Source organism: Ranitomeya variabilis, chromosome 1, assembly GCF_051348905.1.
Source record: "Ranitomeya variabilis isolate aRanVar5 chromosome 1, aRanVar5.hap1, whole genome shotgun sequence".
NCBI classification, from domain to species: Eukaryota; Metazoa; Chordata; class Amphibia; order Anura; family Dendrobatidae; genus Ranitomeya; species Ranitomeya variabilis.
The window spans coordinates 475429699-475444065 of NC_135232.1; the positions used below are offsets into that span (position 1 = coordinate 475429699).

Here is a 14367-nt window from a genome sequence, read left to right on the forward strand (position 1 = left end):
TGTGGAGAAAACCAGGCACTGCTCACCACCTGCCCAATACAATCCCAACAGTAAAACACGGTGGTGGCAGCATCATGCTATGGAGGTGCTTTTCAGCTACAGGGACAGGACGACTGGTTGTCATTGAAGGACATGAATGCGGCCAAGTACAGAGATATCCTGGATGAAAAACTCTTCCACAGTGCTCTGGAATTCAGACTTGGCTGAAGGTTCACCTTCTAACAAGACAATTCCTTAAGCACACAACTAAAATAACAAAGGAGTGGCTTCAGAAAACTCCGTGACTATTCTTGATTGGCCCAGCCAGAGCCCTGACCTAATCCCAATTGAGCATCTCTGGAGAGACCTGAAAATGGCTGTCCACCAACGTTCACCATCCAACCTTATGGACTGGAGAGGATCTGCAAGGAAGAATGGCAGAGGATCCCCAAATCCAGGTGTGAGAAACTTGTTGCATCATTCCCAAGAAGACTCATGGCTGTACTAGCTCAAAAGGGTGCTTCTACTCAATGCTGAGCAAAGGGTCTGAATACTTATGACCATGAGATATTTCAGTTTTTCTTTTTTTAATAAATTTGCAAAAATTTCTACATTTCTGGTTTTTTTTCAGTCAAGATGGGGTGCAGAGTGTGCATTAATGTGAAAAATATGAACTTTTTGAATTTACCAAATGGCTGCAATGAAACAAAGAGTGAAAAATTTAAAGGGGTCTGAATACTTTCCGTACACACTGTATATGGAACTAAAATGAGCTTTGTTTTGTTCCACACAATAGGTCAAGTAACAGGGATAAATATGGCAGCAGAAAGCTCAGCATTTGTGACAGAGCTGGAAATATGACAAATAAAATGTGTCTTGCTATAAACTCTACAGACGAGTAGTGGATGGAGACGTTGTCATGGTGGACTGAGCAAGATGGAAAAGATGGGAAAAGTTAACGACTCCGTCAGAAAGAACATCTTTGTAAGTCACTATCTATAACCATAAAGTAATCTATTAGATGTTATATACGACTGGTATCTGTTGACTCTTTCGCCACCACAAGGCAGTAATATCATTGTTGGTCTTTGCATAGAGATTTATAGTGGCAGCATGGTTATCTGCTGAGGTTCCCCTATATCCACAATCAGTGTGCACCACTGTAGTTGCAAACATGGTTATCTGGTTAAGGTCTTAAGGTACCGTCTCACAGTGGCACTTTGGTCGCTACGACGGCACGATCCGTGACGCTCCAGCGTCGCTCCATTATCGCTCCAGTGTCGTAGACTGTGGTCACACTTCGCAATGCACGGCGCTGTAGCGATAATTTCATGATGTATTTGCGATGTAGAAGCCGTTGGTTACTGTGCGCACATCGTATACAATATCGTGCACACCTTTGTTACACGATGCGATCATGCCACCACAGCGGGACACTTGACGACAAAAGAAAGTTTCAAACGATCTGCTACGACGTACGATTCTCAGCGGGGTCCCTGATCGCAGTAGCGTGTCAGACACAGCGAGATCGTAAGTATATCGCTGGAACGTCACGGATCGTGCCGTCGTAGCGACCAAAGTGCCACTGTGAGACGGTACCCTTACTCAAATTTTTCTCTTCCCTCACCCGTGTTCAACCCCTAGCTACGCCAATGGTGTTTCATGGTGACAGGCTCACTTTAACCCCTTAGTGACAGAGCTAATTTGGTACTTAATGACCAAGCCAATTTTTACAATTCTGACCACTGTCACTTTCTAAAGTTATAGCTCTGGAACGCTTCAAACTATCTCACTGATTCTGAGAATGTTTTTTCGTGATATATTGTACTTAATGTTAGCAGTAAATTTTTTTCGATATAACTTCCGTTTATTTATGAAAAAATGGAAATTAGGCAAAAATGTAGATTATTTTACAATTTTCAAACTTTTAATTTTTGTACCCTTAAATTTACCACATGTCAACTTTACATCAGCATAATTTTGGAAATATAATTTTTTTTGTCAGGACATTACAAGGGGTAAAAGTTGACCAGCGATTTCTAATTTTTCCAACAAAATTTACAAAACCATTTTTTTATGGACCACTTCGCATTTAAGTGAGTTTGGGGGGCCATATGACTGAAAATACCCCAAAGTGACACCATTCTAAAAACTGCACCCCTCAAGGTACTCAAAACCACATTCAAGAAGTTTATTAACCCTTCAGGTGCTTCATGAGAACTAAAGCAATGTGAAAGGAAAAAAATGAGCATTTTACTTTTTTCACAAAAATTTTACTTTGGAACCAAACTTTTTTATTTTCACAAGGGTATTAGAGGAAAATGGACCACAAAATTTGTTGTGCAATTTCTCCTGAGTACGCCAATATAGGAAGGTTATAAAACTGGGTTTCATTTACATTTTTTTTTAATTTTGGTCACTGTGATTGGGTCTATCAAAATGAACCAATAGGAAAAATTTCCTATTGTTGCCGGGTGCCGGCCGGCATATCTCGGTGGCCGCACTTCCAGGAAGAATCGGGGGATGCAGGAGGGTCCAGGGACACCGGAGGTATCGGGGTGGGCGTGGGGTGGGGGGGCTCAAGGAAACCCATTTCTCTCTCCTCTGATGTGCTAGATCATATCAGAGAGAAAAATTAAATGGGAAATCTGACTTTTTTATTGCGGTTGACGATATTCCGTGAACAGTGGTGATCACAACACTGGTGTCTGTAAAAACCGACCCAAATCATGTTCTCTGGAGTCTCAGCTACCCCCGGTAGCCGAGACCCCAGAGAATTTCCGACGCGGGGGGGGCACTATAACCTTATTTCTCAGTGTCATTAAGAAACAGTGCTGAGAAATAAGTACCCTTAACTGCCGCTATTAAAAGGTGTATCTGCGGTCGTTAAGGGGTTAAACCAAGAAAAAGGAATTATGTATATTAAGGACATGCTGTAGTATGATCATTTTCTGTCTTACACATCAATCCCTACTTATGTCTACATAGTAAATTATAATATGGCCCATTCTTATAAAAAGCATCTCATTAAGAATAACCATGGCTTTGTTGCTTGGTTTTTAAAAGAATGCATGAAATTGACAAACTTTGGATAAGTACATGTGTTCTTTCAAAGAATTATCAATGTGACACATTCATGATCCAGCTCCCTATTATACCTGTCTTTATATATGTATAGTGTGGTATAAGTGCAATAAAACACTTACTGGTTGCTTCTACCACATATCCTGTGTTGCTCTGGTCCTTTTCTCACTCATATGACTTCAATTCTGACTCTCTGGATCATACTGGTGTTTATGTGGGAGTTGGATGTGGCTTTTAAAAAGTAAATCTATCAAGCCTTGTTCTGATGACTTACATTGTAAAAGCCACTTCCAACTCACATATAAACCCCAGTGTAATCCAATGAGTCGCATTTGAAGTCACGTGATACAGAAAAAGACCGAAGCTAGGTTGAAAACCGCGAAAGACGACAATCAGTAAGTGCTTTATTGCACTTACACCACACTACACATATTTAAACAGGTTTAGGGAATAAAAAGATAGAGTGTGTCTTTAGCATGTTTCTGTGAAATAGATGCTTTTACAGCCTTTGGGTGAGGAAGGCAATCGATAAAGTGCCAACCATTACTCACAGGCTGTAATGACATATATTTCACAGATGCATCATACCTAGAAAAAGAAAATGTATACATTTTACATATCTATTTTTAACTGCAAAAATCAATACTTTTTTCAAGCTACACTATCGTATACCAGACAGAGGTAAAATGGACACTTTTTTTTACCTCTGTCTTATGAAGACTTATGGACATATTTAGTGTGTAAGCCAAGAGCTTTTTCAGACGTACATACTGAAGCCTCATTCAGATGTCTGTGAGTTACGGTACATACGTGTTTCGTGTTTTTCACGGTTAGAACATGTAGCCTATGTCACTGTTCACATGTCCGCATTTTTTTGCAGACCAACATGGCCACAAAAAATTCCAGGAGATATGTCCATTATTGATCCAGAAAATGGATCAAAATTAACCAAACAAGTATATGGGTTTTTGAAAATCACAGACAGCACAGGAATGGCATTAATGTACCGTCCATGATTAAAGGGTATATCTGGGACTTTACCAAGAACAAAAAATGAATCTAAGCACTAGCAGGCAGGTAATTGCAACTTACCTGTCTGTTGTGCACATCAACTTTCCTCCCTGGCACAGAGCGGTCACAAACCGCTCCTGCCGGGGATTCAGTCCCCTCTGCTGACGTGGCAGGGTGTGACTTCCAAGGTCATTTTGATTGACAGCCAGCTCCCCCAGTTAGGCAACAAGGATCTGGCTGTCAATCATGATGACCTCGGAATTCCCGCCTCATCGACAGAGCAGACCAGAAAAGAAGCCTCCGTGACATCAGCAGAGGCTTCTAAATCGCCGGCAAGAGCAGTCTATGACCGTTCTGTGCCGGGGAAGAATTGCGCTGGACAAAACAGGCAGGTACACTGCAATTCCCTGCCTGCTAGTGCTTAGATACATTTTTTGTTTTTTGAAAAGTTCCAGATATATGGCTGCCATAGCCCTTTCAGAACTGAAACACATACCTTGCCTGGCTCACACCTTGAACCTGGTGGTGCAGTGTTTCTTGAAAAGTTATCCGGGGTTACCAGCCCTGCTCCTGAAGGTGCGAAGACTTTGCTCGCACATCGGCCGGTCGACTGTACACTCCGGCCGTATGCAGAACCATCAGCGATCGTTGAAGCTTCCCCAGCACCGCCTAATAAGCGACGTTGCAACAAGGTGGAACTCCACACTGCACATGCTTCAGAGGCTGTGCGAACAGAGGCGTGCTGTAATGTATTTGTGGGAGGATACACATACACGGGAAGGCAGTTGGATGGCAGACATGGAGTTGTCAGGTGTGCAGTCGTCGAAGCTACAAGACCTCTGTCAAGTCCTTCAGTGTTTTGAGGAATGCACATGGCTGGTAAGTGCAGACGACGCCATCCTAAGCATGAGCATCCCACTAATGCGTCTGTTGATGCAAATGTTTAAAGCACATTAAGGAGCAGGCGTCTGCAGCCGAGGAGGAGGGAAGCCTTGATGACAGTCATCCATTGACTGCTCAGGGAACTCTCCTGGACGAGGTGGCGGACGAAGAGGAGGAGGAGGAGGAGGATGATGGGGATGAATATTTATGGGAGGAGGAAGCTTCTCAGGGGGCAATAGAAACTGGTGGCGTTGCAAGGTCAGGTACAGGGTTTTTGCGGGAGACAAGTGATGTTGATTTGCCAGAAAGTGCTCCTCAACCCAGCACAAGCAGTGATTTGACACCTGGAACATTGGCCCACATGGCTGATTATGCCTTGCATATCCTAAAAAGGGACCCCCGCATTATCAAAATGATGACCGATGACGATTACTGGTTGGCCTGCCTCCTGGATCCACGCGATAAAGGGAAATTGCAAAATATCATGCCACATGAGAACCTTGAGCAAATATTGGATACCAAACAAGCAACTCTTGTAGACAGTTTGGTTCAGGCATTCCCAGCACACAGCGGCGGTGATGGTTCTCAGACGAGCTACAGGGGGCAACATGGCAGAGGTGTTAGAGGTGCACAAATCAGAAGTGGCTTTGGACAGAGGGGTTTTATGACCAGGTTGTGGAGTGATTTCGCAATGACCGCAGGCACGACAGGTACTGCAGCATCAATTCAAAGTGACAGGAGACAACATTTGTCCAGTATGGTTACTAACTATTTTTCCTCCCTTATCGATGTTCTCCCTCACACGTCATTTCCATTTGATTACTGGGCATCCAAAATAGACACCTGGCCTGAATTGGCAGAATATGCATTACAGGAGCTTGCTTGCCCAGCTGCTAGTGTGCTATCAGAAAGAGTCTTCAGTGCTGCTGGTTCAATACTGACCGAAAAAAGGACTTGTCTGGCTACCCAAAATGTTGATGATCTAACCTTCATTAAAATGAACCAATCATGGATTTCTAATTATTTTGCCCCACCTTCCCCTGCTGACACGTAGCTTTCCTGTAAAAAGGTCTTGCTTTTGGACTCCTCTTACTGACTGCTCCAATTCCTTCATTTGCAGCTGCTGAATGTCCACCATAGGCCATTTTTACACCTCCCTAAATGGGCTGACTCCCCCCATGGGGCCGTGGTCACCACTTGGCGCAAGCACCCTTGCGAGTGCCGTTTGCCTGGACAGGTGGGTGTGCCCACTTTTTGCCAACGGCACTGGCACAGGGTCCCTCATAGTACAATGAAGTGTCTCTGGTGGTGGTGGTGCACACCCAAAGTCAGACACACCGTCGTAATATGAGGGGCCCTGGGCCAGTACCGCCGCCCACGAGAGAGTGTCCCCCCCAGCTCAAGCAGTGCTCTACCACTTGCAAAACTTACCTCTCACTGCTCCACCACTGTTTAGTCTGTGCTGTTAAATCCTTCAATGGCACTGCCAATACAAATTTGTTGAAATGATAGATGATAGTAAAAATATACAGGTGCCCTGCCCTCCATTTAGACCTGTGAATACTGTGCGCGAACTACCACTGTCTGCTACTCAGCAGTGGAACCCACCCCTGTACCTAGCTTTGCCACCTGTTTATTTAAGACCATTTTTTTGCAGACATTTAGCCCACTTTACTATTTTGGCCAACTTACTGTGTCAGCCACTTCTTCCAGTTGTCTGCCACCGAACAAAGCAGTGCCGCCAGTTTACTCCTGTTACCAGTTTAGAACAGCATAGAGCCTACTTTTTTATTTTAGGCCTAGTAAGTCTGCGCCACTCCTTGCAATCATCCTCCGCTGACCAAACCAATGCTGCCTGTGTACCCCTGTAACCCATTTTAAACTGCATTGAGCCTACTTTTTTATTTTAGGCCTAGTAAGTCTGCGCCACTCCTTGCAATCGTCCTCTACTGACCAAACCAATGCTGCCTGTGAACCCCTGTAGCCCATTTTAAACTGCATTGAGCCTACTTTTTTATTTTAGGCCTAGTAAGTCTGCGCCACTCCTTGCAATCGTCCTCCGCTGACCAAACCAATGCTGCCTGTGTACCCCTGTAACCCATTTTAAACTGCATTGAGCCTACTTTTTTATTTTAGGCCTAGTAAGTCTGTCTGCACCACTCCTTGCAATCGTCCTCCGCTGACCAAACCAATGCTGCCTGTGTACCCCTGTAACCCATTTTAAACTGCATTGAGCCTACTTTTTTATTTTAGGCCTAGTAAGTCTGCGCCACTCCTTGCAATTGTCCTCCGCTGACCAAACCAATGCTGCCTGTGTACCCCTGTAACCTATTTTAAACTGCATTGAGCCTACTTTTTTATTTTAGGCCTACTACATGTGTCTGTCTGCGCCACTCAATACAGCTGTCCTCCACTGAACAAAGCTGATCTTCAATCTTCAGGCTTTCGGCCTATATTTAGAATATGAAAATGCATTTGGCCTACTTGTTTGGTTGGGCCTAATAAGGGTGTCTGCTGCTCCTTGGTGTTCTCCTCCACTGAACAAAGCTGAGCTTCAATCTTCAGGCTTTCGGCCTATATTTAGAATATGAAAATGCATTTGGCCTACTTGTTTGGTTGGGCCTACTAACGGTGTCTGCCGCTCCTTGGTGTTCTCCTCCACTGAACAAAGCTGAGCTTCAATCTTCAGGCTTTCGGCCTATATTTAGAATATGAAAATGCATTTGGCCTACTAGTTTGGTTGGGCCCTACTAACGGTGTCTGCCGCTGCTTGCTTTTCTCCTCCACTGAATAAAGATGAGCTTCAATTTTCAGCATATATCAGATATTAAACTGCATTTGGCCTACTTGTTTGGTTGGGCCTACTAACGGTGTCTGCCGCTCCTTGGTGTTCTCCACTGAACAAAGCTGAGCTTCAATCTTCAGGCTTTCAGCCTATATTTAGAATATGAAAATGCATTTGGCCTACTTGTTTGGTTGGGCCTAATAATGGTGTCTGCCGCTCCTAGGTGTTCTCCTCCACTGAACAAAGCTGAGCTTCAATCTTCAGGCTTTCAGCCTATATTTAGAATATGAAAATGCATTTTGCCTTCTAGTTTGGTTGGGCCCTACTAATGGTGTCTGCCGCTCCTTGCTTTTCTCCTCCACTGAACAAAGCTGAGCTTCAATTTCCAGCATATATCAGATATTAAACTGCATTTGGCCTACTTGTTTAGTTGGGCCTAATAACGGTGTCTGCCGCTCCTTGGTGTTCTCCTCCACTGAACAAAGCTGAGCTTCAATCTTCAGGCTTTCGGCCTATATTTAGAATATGAAAATGAATTTGGCCTACTTGTTTGGTTGGGCCTAATAATGGTGTCTGCCGCTCCTTGGTGTTCTCCACTGAACAAAGCTGAGCTTCAATCTTCAGGCTTTCGGCCTATATTTAGAATATGAAAATGCATTTTGCCTACTAGTTTGGTTGGGCCCTACTAACGGTGTCTGCCGCTCCTGCTTTTCTCCTCCACTGAACAAAGCTGAGCTTCAATTTCCAGCATATATCAGATATTAAACTGCATTTGGCCTACTTGTTTGGTTGGGCCTAATAACGGTGTCTGCCGCTTCTTGGTGTTCTCCTCCACTGAACAAAGCTGAGCTTCAATCTTCAGGCTTTCGGCCTATATTTAGAATATGAAAATGAATTTGGCCTACTAGTTTGGTTGGGCCCTACTAACGGTGTCTGCCGCTGCTTGCTTTTCTCCTCCACTGAATAAAGATGAGCTTCAAATTTCAGCATATATCAGATATTAAACTGCATTTGGCCTACTTGTTTGGTTGGGCCTACTAACGGTGTCTGACGCTCCTTGCTGTTCTCCTCCACTGAACAAAGCTGAGCTTCAATCTTCAGGCTTTCGGCCTATATTTAGCCCCTTCCTGACCTTTGACGCCACGTAGGCGTCATGAAAGTCGGTGCCAATCCGACCCATGACGCCTATGTGGCATCATGGAATGATCGCGTCCCTGCAGATCAGGTGAAAGGGTTAACTCCTATTTCACCCGATCTGCAGGGACAGGGGGAGTGGTACTTCAGCCCAGGGGGGGTGGCTTTGCCCCCACGTGGCTACGATCACTCTGATTGGCTGTTGAAAGTGCAACAGCCAATCAGAGCAATTTGCAATATTTCACCTATGAAAATGGTGAAATATTGCAATCCAGCCATGGCCGATGCTGCAATAGCATCTGCCATGGCTGGAAATCATGTTCTGCCCCCCCCCCCCACCGCCCCCGATCTCCTCCCCAGTCCTCCGTTCTGTCCGGTACCCCCCTCCGTCCCCCTGTCCGCTCCCCCGTGCTCCTGTCCGCTCCCCCCGTCCTCTGATCCCCCCCCTGTGCTCCGATCCACCCCCCCACCACCCCCTCATACTTACCGAGCCTCCCGAAGTCGGTCCGTCTTCTCCCTGGGTACCGCCATCTTCCAAAATGGCGGGCGCATGCGCAGTGCGCCTGCCGAATCTGCCGGCCGGCAGATTCATTACAAAGTACATTTTGATCGCTGTGGTAGGTTCTATCACAGCGATCAAAATAAAAAAATAATAAATAAACCCCCCACCCTTTATCACCCCCATAGGTAGGGACAATAATAAAATAAAGAAAATATTTTTTTTTTCTTTTTCCACTAGGGTTAGGGTTAGAACTAGGGTTAGAACTAGGGGTAGGGGTAGGGTTAGGGTTAGGGTTAGGGGTAGGGTTAGGGGTAGGGTTAGGGTTATGGCATGTGCACACAGTGCGGATTTGGCCGCGGATCCGCAGCGGATTGGCCGTGGATCCGCAGCGGATTGGCCACGGATCCGCAACGGATTGGCCGCGGATCCGCAGCGGATTGGCCGCTGCGAATTCGTAGCAGTTTTCCATCAGGTTTACAGTACCATGTACACCTATGGGAAACCAAATCCGCTGTGCCCATGGTGCGGAAAATTCCGTGCAGAAACGCTGCGTTGTATTTTCCGCAGCATGTCAATTCTTTGTGAGGATTCCGCAGCGTTTTACACCTGTTCCTCAATAGGAATCCGCAGATGAAATCCGCACAAAAAAACACTGGAAATCTGCTGTAAAAGCGCAGGTAAAACGCAGTGCCTTTTACCTGCAGATTTTTCAAAAATCGTGCGGAAAAATCTCACACGAATCCGCAACGTGGGCACATAGCCTTAGGGTTAGGGTTGGAATTAGAGTTAGGGTTGGAATTAGGGCTAGGGTTGGAAATAGGGTTAAGATTAGGCTTGTGGTTAGGGTTACGGATAGGGTTAGGGGTGTGTTGGGGTTACAGTTGTGGTTAGGGTTGGGATTAGGGTTAGGGTTGGGATTAGGGTTAGGATTAGGGTTAGGGTTGGAATTAGGGTTACGGGTGTGTTGGGGTTAGGGTTGTGGTTAGGGGTGTGTTGGGGTTAGGGTTGTGATTAGGGTTATGGCTACAGTTGGGATTAGGATTAGGGGTGTGTTGGGGTTAGTGTTGAAGTTAGAATTGAGGGGTTTCCACTGTTTAGGCACATCAGGGGTCTCCAAACGCAACATGGCGCCACCATTGATTCCAGCCAATCTTGCGTTCAAAAAGTCAAATGGTGCTCCCTCCCTTCCAAGCCCCGACGTGCGCCCAAACAGTGGTGTACCCCCACATTTGGGGTACCAGCATACTCAGGACAAACTGGGCAACAACTGTTGAGGTCCAATTTCTCCTGTTACCCTTGCAAAAATAAAAAATTACTTGCTAAAACATAATTTTTGAGGAAAGAACAATTATTTTTTATTTTCACGGCTCTGCGTTATTAACTTCTGTGAAGCACTTGGGGGTTGAAAGTGCTCACCACACATCTAGATAAGATCCTTCAGGGGTCTAGTTTCCAAAATGGGGTCAATTGTGGGGTGTTTCTACTATTTAGGCACATCAGGGGCTCTGCAAATGCAACGTGATGCCCGCAGACCATTCCATCAAAGTCTGCATTTCAAATGTCACTATTTCCCTTCCGAGCCCTGACGTGCGCCCAAACAGTGGTTTACCCCCACATATGGGGTACCAGAACACTCACAACAAACTGGGCAACAAATATTGGGGCCCAATTTCTCCTGTTACCCTTGTGAAAATAAAAAATTGCTTGCTAAAACATCTTTTTTGAGGAAAGAAAAATTATTTTTTATTTTCACGGCCCTGCGTTGTAAACTTCTGTGAAGCTCTTTGGGGTTGAACGTGCTCACCACACATCTAGATAAGTTCCTTGGGGGGTCTAGTTTCCAAAATGGGGTCACTTGTGGGGGGTTTCTACTGTTTAGGCATATCAGGGGCTCTGCAAACGTAACATGATGCCCGCAGACTATTCCATCAAAGTCTGCATTCCAAAACGTCACTACTTCCCTTCCGAGCCCCGGCATGTGCCCAAACAGTGGTTTACCCCCACATATGGGGTATCAGCGTACTCAGGAGAAACTGGACAACAACTTTTGGGGTCAAATTTCTCCTGTTACCCTTGCAAAAATAAAAAATTCTGGGCTAAAAAAATATTTTTGAGGAAAGGAAACACATTTATTATTTTCACGGCTCTGTGTTATAAACTTCTGTGAAGCACTTGGGGGTTCAAAGTGCTCACCACACATCTAGATAAGTTCCCTTGGGGTCTAGTTTCCAAAATGGAGTCACTTGTGGGGAGTTCCTACTGTTTAGGCACATCAGGGGCTCTGCAAACGCAACCTGACGCCCGCAGAGCATTCCATCAAAGTCTGCATTTCAGAACGTCACTACTTCCCTTCCAAACCCCGACGTGTGCCAAAACAGTGGTTTACCCCCACATATGGGGTATCAGCATACTCAGGAGAAACTGGACAACAACTTTTGGGGTCCAATTTCTCCTGTTACCCTTGGGAAAATAAAAAATTGTGGGCTAAAAAATCATTTTTGAGAAAAGAAAAATTATTTTTTATTTTCATGGCTCTGCGTTATAAACTTCTGTGAAGCACCTGGGGGTTATAAGTGCTCACTATGCATCTAGATAAGTTCCTTGGGGGGTCTAGTTTCCAAAATGGGGTCACTTGTAGGGGAGCTCCAATGTTTAGGCACACAGGGGCTCTCCAAACGCGACATGGTGTCCGCTAACGATTGGAGCTAATTTTTCATTCAAAAAGTCAAATGGCGCTCCTTCCCTTCCGAGCCTTACCATGTGCCCAAACAGTGGTTTATCCCCACATGTGAGGTATCAGTGTACTCAGGAGAAATTGTCCAACAAATTTTAGGATCCATTTTATCCTGTTGCCCATGTGAAAATGAAAAAACTGAGGCTAAAATAATTTTTTTGTGAAAAAAAAGTACTGTTTCATTTTTACGGATCAATTTGTGAAGCACCTGGGGGTTTAAAGTGCTCACTATGCTTCTAGATAAGTTCCTTGGGGGGTCTAGTTTCCAAAATGGGGTCACTTGTGGGGGAGCTCCAATGTTTAGGCACACGGGGGCTCTCTAAACGCAACATGGTGTCCGCTAAAGATTGGAGCCAATTTTTCATTGAAAAAGTCAAATGGCGCTCCTTCCCTTCCGAGCCCTGCCGTGCGCCCAAACAGTGGTTTACCCCCACATATGAGGTATCAGCGTACTCAGGACAAATTGGACAACAACGTTCGTTGTCCAGTTTCTCCTTTTACCCTTGGGAAAATAAAAAAAATTTCGCTAAAAGATCATTTTTGTGACTAAAAAGTTAAATGTTCATTTTTTACTTCCATGTTGCTTCTGCTGCTGTGAAACACCTGAAGGGTTAATAAACTTCTTGAATGTGGTTTTGAGCACCTTGAGGGGTGCAGTTTTTAGAATGGTGTCACTTTTGGGTATTTTCAGCCATATAGAACCCTCAAACTGACTTCAAATGTGATGTGGTCCCTAAAAAAAATGGTTTTGTAAATTTTGTTGTAAAAATGAGAAATCACTGGTCAAATTTTAACCCTTATAACTTCCTAGCAAAAAAAAAATTTGTTTCCAAAATTGTGCTGATGTAAAGTAGACATGTGGGAAATGTTATTTATTAACTATTTTGTGTCACATAACTCTCTGGTTTAACAGAATAAAAATTCAAAATGTGAATATTGCGAAATTTTCAAAATTTTTGCCAAATTTCCGTTTTTTTCACAAATAAACTCAGAAATTATCGACCTAAATTTACCACTAACATGAAGCCCAATATGTCACGAAAAAACAATCTCAGAATCGCTAGGATCCGTTGAAGCGTTCCTGAGTTATTTCCTCATAAAGGGACACTGGTCAGAATTGCAAAAAACGGCAAGGTCATTAAGGCCAAAATAGGCTGGGTCATGAAGGGGTTAGAATATGAAAATGCATTTTGCCTGCTAGTTTGGTTGGGCCCTACTAACGGTGTCTGCCGCTGCTTGCTTTTCTCCTCCACTGAACAAAGCTGAGCTTCAATTTCCAGCATATATCAGATATTAAACTGCATTTGGCCTACTTGTTTGGTTGGGCCTAATAACGGTGTCTGCCGCTCCTTGGTGTTCTCCACTGAACAAAGCTAAGCTTCAATCTTCAGGCTTTCGGCCTATATTTAGAATATGAAAATGCATTTGGCCTACTAGTTTGGTTGGGCCCTACTAACGATGTCTGCCGCTCCTTGCTTTTCTCCTCAACTGAACAAAGCTGAGCTTCAATCTTTAGGCTTTCGGCCTGTATTTTGAATATGAAAATGCATTTGGCCTACTAGTTTGGTTGGGACTACTAATGGTGTCTGCCGCTCGTTGCTTTTCTCCTCCACTGAACAAAGCAGTACCGCCTGTTACCAATTTTGAACTTCATTTGGCCCACTTTATTATTTGGGCATACTAACTGTGTCTGCCACTCATTACAGTTGTCCTCCACTGAACAAAGCAATTCCGCCTGGTTAGTCCTGTTACCAATTTTGAACTGTATTTAGCCTAGTTACTTATTTGGGCCTACTCACTGTGTCAGCCTCTCATTACAGTTGTCCTCCACTGAACAAAGCAATGCCACCTGATTAGTCCTGTTACCAATTTTGAACTGCATTTAGCCCACTTTATTATTTGGACCTATATCTGTGTTTCCTCCTCATCATGCCCATTGCCCAGCCAGTGCTAGATGAGTCTGCTGGTACATTGACCCAGACCACTACATTCCCCTTGCACTCTACACAGCCAGAATCTGACCCTGCTGAAAGTCAGGTTCCCCTTCCCGCATACTATACCACCTTACACGGGGACAAAGAGGAAGGTGCAGATGAAAGTGCAGGTTCCTCCATCAGGTGGGGGGGGCATACTCGTTGGCGATGTCACCGGCACAGGGCCCCTCATAGTATGCAAAAGTGTCTCTGCCGGTGGGAGGCGCCCCCGCCATCAAACACACCGCCGTACTTTGAGGGGCCCTGTGCCAGTGCCAATGCG

The 14367-nt window shown here is 44.7% G+C and overlaps 1 protein-coding gene across 5 annotated transcripts in view; it reads right to left on the reverse strand.

Annotated features, from left to right (window-relative positions):
* Window positions 1–14367, reverse strand: part of SHOC1 (shortage in chiasmata 1) — a 549593-nt gene that overhangs the window by 264454 nt on the left and 270772 nt on the right. The window lies entirely within an intron of this gene.